Source organism: Myotis davidii, unplaced genomic scaffold (assembly GCF_000327345.1).
Source record: "Myotis davidii unplaced genomic scaffold, ASM32734v1 scaffold656, whole genome shotgun sequence".
Lineage (NCBI taxonomy): Eukaryota > Metazoa > Chordata > Mammalia > Chiroptera > Vespertilionidae > Myotis > Myotis davidii.
Genome location: NW_006287544.1, coordinates 1371703 through 1380541, shown reverse-complemented (window position 1 = coordinate 1380541; position 8839 = coordinate 1371703).

The window sequence follows — 8839 nt, the reverse complement described above, 5'->3', positions numbered from 1 at the left end:
GTGCCCTCTCGCAGTCCAGGAGCCCTCAAGGGTTGTCCTACTGATGGCTTAGGTGCACTCCCCTTGGGCAGTCTGGCCTCCCTCTGCAGGAGGCAACTGGGCAAGCTGATCAGGGGATGGAAAGATGGCCCTGCTCCTCCTCCCCCCACCCCCTCCCCCGCAATCTCCCTTCTGCTGCTGCTGGTCACTGCCACCCACCCCCCAATTGCTGTCCCCTCCCCCTGCCTGCTGACATGCACCTTGGCTGGCCTGGCACCACCTGCTTGCCGGCCCCCCACTGACCTGTCTTTCTGCTGTTCAGTTGATTTGCATATTATACTTTTACTATATAGGATAGTGTTAGCTCACTGTGTTACCTCATTGATTTGTATTTCCAAAATAAGTAATGATGGTGAGCATCTTTTGGCATGTTTATTTGTAATCAGTAAATTTAGTTGAGTGAAGTACTTATTCAAATATCTTGCTCATTTTTAGTTAGACTGTTTTCATTTTAAGAGGTCTTTATATTTTATGAAGATGTATTCTTTAACATATATAATTAAGCACGTCTATCATATATGTGTGTGTGTGTGTGTTTTGGAAATGTTCTCTCCTAGATTGTTACTTGTCTTTCATTCTCTCAGCACTGTCTTGTGAAGAATAGATGTTTTTAATTTTAAGGAAATCCAGTTTACCTATCTGTCCTTTTATGGACCATGCTTTTGTTTTATTACAGTGAAAGTTACTAAAAGTGACAAACATTTAATTCACTTAAAATTTTGTAAAATCTTTCTACCATAAGTTGCATTTTGGACCCAAAACAGTCCCTTGATATGAAAACACAGTAAGAAGTCGATGAAGCTTCTAGAATTTACACTCTAGATTAATCGCTATTAGTGTTTATTATCCAGTGTGGGTGACTCTAGGGAGCCCATAATTACTGAGGGCTTCCCCATGAATGACAATTGATATCCTCTACAACCAAATGTGTCAGGAAGACCAGAATATCAATACAAGATTGGTCTGTCAAAACCTTCTCAGGCAGAAAGGATCCTAGGGAGCACAGGTGCTTTGAGAAACCCATTGGCTGTACAGCACAGAAGGTTTTCAAAAAATGCTCTAAAATGAAATAAAAATGAAGAGAATATCAAGATAAATACTTCATTAAAACAATATTCAAATGGAAAAGTTGATCAGAATTCTCAAGATCAGAAATCTTTTTGGATTACACAATAAGAATGAACTTTATAGTAAGCCTAAAACTACCGTGTTTTTTGTCTATTTGAAGACAGAAATCTTCAAAAATATTTTTGGCTTCTTAAAGCTTGAGTTAAATATCCTTCAAAATATCCTAGCAGGTTTTATTATTATAATTGAGATACTCTGCAAAGATTTCACTAGATAAAGATATGTTTAAATGATTGTCTATTCGCCGAAACCGGTTTGGCTCGGTGGATAGAGCGTCAGCCTGCAGACTGAAAGGTCCCAGGTTCAATTCTGGTGAAGGGCATGTACCTGGGTTGCGGGCACATCCCCAGTGGGAGATGTGCAGGAGGCGGCTGACCGATGTTTCTCTCTCATCGATGTTTCTGACTCTCTATCTCTCTCCCTTCCTCTGTGTAAAAAATCAATAAAATATATTTTAAAAAAAATGATTGTCTATTCAACATATATAAATTAAGTTACCATAAAGTTATTTTGACTGTTGTAGGCATTGGGGCTACATTGGGGCTACATGGCAGATAACAAAATATAGATTAGGAAGTGATAAATCCTTTAGGAAGTGATAAATCCTATGAAGAAATAATAAGCAAAGATGGAGTTTAGGGGTTGATAGAGATATGCTATTTAAATTAAAAGAAAGGAAATTTATCTCCAATGAGGAAATGTTTAAACAACAACAAAACACAGTGATGAAATGAGTCATGTAAATATCTGGGAGAATGTTTCAGGTTTGGAGAGCAGCAAATACCAAAAATCCAAAGCAGTCTCAATCTTGGCCATATTCAAGACATAGCAAGGTGGCTGGTATGAGCTAGAGTAGAGCATAATAAGAATTAGACTTAGACAATGGGGCTCTCTTAGCCCCCTACCTCCCATGAAATATACTCTCTCTTTCCTTAAATTCAATAACCCTCATGCAAAATAAATTATTTTAAAAATTGTGATTTTTTCAAGTGCCTGTCATCTTCTCAGTTGTTTTTCACATACACTTTATGAATTTTTAGCATGCCTCTATCTTTGAGTGTATTTAATATCACAGGAAAAAAAATGTCCTTATAAGTGTCCTTATATTTGCCTGTAGGCTTTTTTTTTTCTTTGTTGATGTCTATGTAGATGTGTCCATTTAGGAAAAGCTATGGCAGGTGTAGCTGAGAGAACTGAGCTCTGATCTATTTAGATTCAATTTATAAAATTTCAAAGAGGGCTTATATTTCAACTTCCCATCACCCACCTAAAATTGTAAGAATGATAGAGGAAAGAGTTGAATTTCAAATAAGAAAAATAGAGAAAAGCCATATATTTGGTGAGTTTTCCTGGAAGCCAGGAAAATTGTTAGCAATATTTGTATTTGAAAGGATAAATAGAAAAATATAATTTGTACATAAGCACATCTGTTAATTTATTGTAAAACCAAAATAATGTTCTTTTTACAAAATTGTCCTCTGTAATTCTTTTGGTGTTTTTTTTTTTTCTTGTTACAGAAATATTGTGATATTTTGTTCTCAGTTCAGTGTTTTTCAGGAGCAAGAGAAAACAAAACAGACACATTATGCATATTATTTATACTGGCTAAGCAAGGGAAAATTTGATTATGCAATCTGAATCTACAAAGATGATGCAGCAATTTATAAACATTATTTTGCTAACATCAGGTTTTTACCAAAATGATGAACTGAATTTCCTCTCTTCTGTATCTGTAACACATCACACAGTTCATAGGTCTTGCGTGGGCCTTAATCTAAGGCGATATTGTATCTCACGTTGTAACACTATGCTTCCAATTTAATTCAGACCAATTTCATGATAAGTGATATGGACCTATCTTATCTTCTGAGGCAGTAGACATGGTCCTTCTTATTCCTTGGCCATGAGTTTTAGGAGAAGATCAAGAAGAGGCTAGGGGAAGCAAAGCAGGTATCCATTCAGAGATGAAGCAAGCAAAGTAAGAGTTAAATAGGATTAATTACTAGTACATGGCTGGGTTTTCTTCATGAAGTACATCTTTACTTAAACACTTTCCATTTAAGACATAATAACAAACAGCTGATTAATAGTACATTTGGCCCGGCTGGCGTGTCTCAGTGGCTGAGCCTCTACCTATGAACCAAGAGGTGAAGGTTGTATGATTCCCTGTCAGGGCACATGCTGAGATTGCAGGCTCAATCCCCAGTGGAGGGCATGCAAGAGGCAGCCAATCAATGATTCTCTGTCATCATTGATGCTTCTATCTCTCTCTCCCTCTCCCTTCCTCTCTGAATTCAAGAAAAGTAAATTTTTTAAAAGTACATTTGGCAGGTAAACCCATAAAAAACACTCAGGATTCCTGACCCAGAGAGTAAAGGAGTTATGTCTGCTCTAGAAATGGAAAATATTCTATTTTCCCAGCTATTGCTTTACTAATTCTCTATAAGAATATTGCTCAGTCAAGATTAATACAGGAGGGGCACAGAAATTCTTAAGAGAGTCTGTACTGGTTTTCCTAACGTTGGTGGAATATGTATAGAATTGAATGGATCCTAAATATTCACACTAGTGGTACCTAATACACGTATATAGCCTTCGGGTCAACTCGGCACCTTACCATACTAAATTGGAAAGGGCCAACATTTATATTAGCTTCACTTAGAAGATATAGCTTAAGACACTGAATCATGTGGCTTAACCTACAAAATTAAAAATAAAGTCATTTCAATATGATTTTTAAATAAATGAAATTCAGTTAAAATTCAACTTTCTGAATATAAGAAATAAAGCATACCAGTGTTGCCTTCTCATTCAAGTTGCAGGATATATATTTCCTTAGAAAAAATAGTTATTTTGGATTTTGCATGCCCAGGCATTTTCTTTGCTTTCTGATTGCAGATAATTCTGGTATTCAGCGCATTTATGGATCAAGGAAAATAATGCATTCTTTCCATATTATAGAATATTTCTATCACTAAATATAACTTAATGCCAATCTCTGCAGTATCCATCCATATTACAAAAGGCCCCATAAACACTAAAGTTGGAAACATTTGTAAATTCTTGAGATATTTCTGATGTTTCATTGGCAAGCGTCACAAAATGTTGAACATTTGTCCAATATATTGATATTTAACAGAACGAGAATGAACTTGAACTGTGCCTTGCTGGTGTGAGTATACATAGAAAAAATATATAGTTCTTATTATTTTTTGTTTTAACAGTGACTTAAACACAGTTTGTTCATTTATATTTAATCAAAGTCTTTATCTTAATATGGGGAAATATAATGGAGCCACAACTTTCCTATTATATTGTTGTTGCTCTTATGGTTGTTTTTCCATGGTTTTCCAAATATTCTTTTTTTTATTGCTCCACAAGGGCTATTTTAAATATACACACCAACCCTCACTTTCACATGTGCTATCTTTGTTCCTTCTGGGCAAGTCCTACAGTCCTGTTTCTGAAATTGTCAACTTTACAAACTGAAACAAATGGAAAGATGCATATTGGCTGACAACTTACTATGTGCATTTTATGTAAATTTACATGTAGTGTTCACTCCAGCCTCTGAGATAGGATTCATCACACCTGTCCTAAGAGTGAGGAGGTAAGAATTTAGATATTAGATCATTTGCCCCAAATCTTCCAGCAAGGTTCATCCTGGAGTCTATGTGATTCTGAACCAGCAATCTTTCTCTTAAATTCTATTGCTTTGTATTTCATAAAGACTGAGGTGTTCAGTACCTTGGCAGACTGATATTGAAGATTAAAATAAAATGAGTATGAGATGGGAAAGACTAAATATCTTCTAAGGAAAGGGAGGGGGATAAGTGAGTTCCTGCCGGCAGACTGTGAACAGTGGGTATTTATGTGATCTCTAAAGCGACCGTGATAGATTAAATTGAGGGCAGAGTGGGAAATTGGGGCAAAGAGAGTGCTCAGAGTGGAACATGGCTGAAGAGTTAGAAGAATCTAAGAGAAATAAATACATATATACATACTCTACTATAGCTTAATTTATCTCAGAGACAGGCCTGGTTTTGTGTCTGTTTGTTTCTTTTATGGATTAATGTTTACTTGTTGGTTTGCTTCCTTGTCTTCCCCATTGATTGCATTCAGTAACATCTCAGAGGCTGAAGTCAAACCCAAAATCTGTCTTTTCTTTCCAAAGACTCTGGTGGGGCTCAGTGGTTAAATAAAATTTGCCAGCTGATTAAAACTTTGAGAAGGCCCAATAACACAAAAAGAAATTAATTGTAAATGCAGTTATTAGTGGCACAGCAAGAATTCCCTTTCAGTGAAATAGACCATTTCATGCCCATGTGCACAACCTCCCCTCCTGGATCCTTCCATGAAAAATGATGTGAGAGGCAGGTTTCCAATGGATCTGGGGTGATCTGTCCTGGCAGACTCTTCACTCTATGAGCACTGCTGGATGTGGTTTTGTAGCACAGGGCACCCATCTGTGAGGGCAAGTGAAGAAACCTTAGAGTCAGGCCCACTCACGAGAATCCTTGACCCTGTGTTTATCCTATGTGTTGTTTGCTGATTCACTGGTAACCCAAATCTACTCTAAATCGTCATTCTCTCCGATGCTTAAATTTGAACCAGCTTAGTGGTCTCCCTTCACTGAGGCAAGATAAGGTATTTGCTATAACTCACTTTATAATTTTCAAGCGTCTATTACATATCTACCTAATTTTATTTTTCATTAAGAAGTCATATAGTATCATTTTCCAGTTTTCAATATGAAGAAACAAAGGGCCGAAGTTGTCACATCTCCTATCACAACAAATCACTGATGAATTTGGGGCCAGAATCTGTCTCTTCAGCACTGGTCTGTCTTATGTACAATACTTTATAAATATGACCTATGAGAGCATTACATAGATCCTCTTTTCCTCCCCAGTATTGGGAACTTTTGGATTCCCATTATGTTTCAGCACATTTCAAAGCAAATGTAAAAGGGGATAAGATCTGCCCAGTGGAAACAAGAATCACAGAAATTTGAATAAAATTCTTTTCAGTTTAAAAATGCAAGTAACTAGAACACAGTCTTGGAAAATATTCTAAACAGGAAGTTTGAAGACAAAGTTGATCTAATTAGGAAAGTGTGAAGAAAATATCCAAAAAATACACCATATGCCATATAATAGTCGAGAGGTAAATAACAGAAACCTGTCTTAGTATTTAGAAATGAGAAAATTGTAATTACATAAAAATTGGCACCAAAATATTCATCACTTTAACTCATCAGACAGATTTTTGGCATATGCTGGCTTGGGAAAGAGGTTTGTCAAGGAACATGAACACAGTCAAAGCTTACCTTGGTTGCGGGCACATCCCCAGTGGGGGATGTGCAGGAGGCGGCTGATCGATGTTTCTCTCTCATTGATGTTTCTGACTCTATCTCTCTCCATTCCTCTGTAAAAAATCAATAAAATATATTTAAAAAAATACTTATTGGATGTATGTAAGAATCAATGGATGGAATTATTGCTATAGACGTGGTTGAGGAAGGAGAATAGGAGATGCTACCTCCAAACAGATCTTATTCTATGCCATCCTGCAATTTATTCTTCAACTGTTTGTTTAATTTCAACTTTTCTCCAGCTCATGGATCCATATGTCTCAGCTAGGTTCTTATAGATAGAAGAAAGGCCCAATTGCAATAGAGGTTTCAAGCACTGATGGTGGTAGTTGAAAAAAGGCATTTGCTGAGAGAGGTACAGTATTAGACCTTAGGTAATAAGAGCTGCCACTTTGTGCTAATAGATACTTCTACTAATTCATTTAATTCTCACAATTCTGGGAGGTAGAGATTCCTACCTACAATTTATTTATCAAAAAGTAATAAAGACAAGTCCATGTAGAAAAGGCAGCAGAGCTGAAATTCTAACCAATGTCTGTCTAAATCAATGTTCTCTGCTATTTCACTAAGCCACTCTCAGACCATAGGAATAATCCAACTCCTTATCCCACACGAGTAATGAGAGGTAATTTGTCTAATGCCTAAAAATTACAAAATTCTTATGGATCCAGTTTCCCTAAATCCTTTTTTGATTCTTTTTAGAGTATAGCAAAGCTAGGCTTTGGTTGATTGGCTGAAGATAAATATAAAAGCATATCATACACATAGATTGACATTCTTAATAATACTGCTAATTGTGTAAGTAAAAGATAAATAAATTGCCCTTACACAACCCTTGCCTCCACTATTACATCATCAGAGATATGTGCTGCTGCTCCTCTAAAAATCTTGGGGGCCTCCAGCCCTGGAGAACTTGCTAGAGGTTCTTGGCACCTGGTGTCTCTTGCTGGCTACCCTAGGGCCTGGGCCATTCATTTCAGAAGATTACAAACCATGTGCTTATCTTAAATTTTATTTTCATGCTAGGTGACATCAAATAAAGTTAAGGATTAACCAAGATCACAAAACTAAACTGAATCCAATTTAGTGTTTTTCTTCCCCATTTCTAAGGCTATATTCTAATCTAATAAAAGGGTAATATACAAATTAACCATCACTCTGTCACAAAGATGGTGGCACCCATAGTGGCCAGGACAGGATGTTGATGTCGTTGCCCCACGACGAGGCCAACACCCTGCACCCTGACCCTGGAGGGAGGGAGGGCATCTGGGCAGGCAGCATGCCCCCAGCCCAGCAGACACAATGCAGGGGGGGCTCTGCACATGAGCTGCAGAGCAAACACCTTTTCTGACTGCTCATTGGCTAAGCTCCCTATACACAACCACTAGCAGTGTTCATGGTAACTTGAGTAATAAGAATCCAAGAAGGAGATCTAGGATTTTTCCACCACACTCCTGGAGTAAAAACCTAAGGTCTGCTGCTGAAGGGGCTAAGAAATGTCATATCCTGCCCTAGCCAGTTTTGCTCAGTGGATAGAGCCTCAGCCTGCCAACTGCAGGGTCTGGGTTTGATTCTGATCAAGGGCATGTACCTAGGTTGCAGCCTTCTCCCTGGTCAGGGCCCAGGTCAGGGCTCATGCAGGAGGCAACCAATTGAAGTGTCCCTCTCACATTGATGTTTCTCTTTGTCTTTCCCTCTCTCTCTTCCAAGCTCTCTAAAAATCAATGGAAACATATCCTCAGGTGAAGATTAAAAAAAAGAAAGAGAGAAAGAAATGTCATGTCCTATGAAAGACATATATTGAAAATGCCTAAAGAAAGTTGTCATTTTTTCATGGTGACGGGGCTGGAGTCCGTGTTGATTAAAACACCTTGGTGGCTGCGGCAGCCAGCAGTGGCGGCAGCAGCGGGGTGATGGGGTTTGCGCCCTCCCCTGATCAGCCTGGTCACCTCCCACAGAGGGGGGGCAGACTGCAGGCCTAAGCTACCCTCGGGACTGGGCCATCCATTTCAGAGGGTTCCCAGTCTGTGAGAGGGGGCAGGCTGGGCTGAGGTACCCCCCAGTGTGTGAATTTTGTGTACTGGGCCTCTAGTCTACACTAATAAAAGAGAAAAATGGTAATTGGCGTACGACGCTACCCTTTTCATTGGTTAATCAGGGCTATATGCAAATTAACTGCCAACTCAGATGGCAGTTAATTTGCATATGTAGGCACAATGCAGGGAGGCGAAAGGGAAAGCAGGAAGAAGCCCCCTGCCACTGACAGTGATCGGAAACCCGGGGGGGAGCTAAGAGATG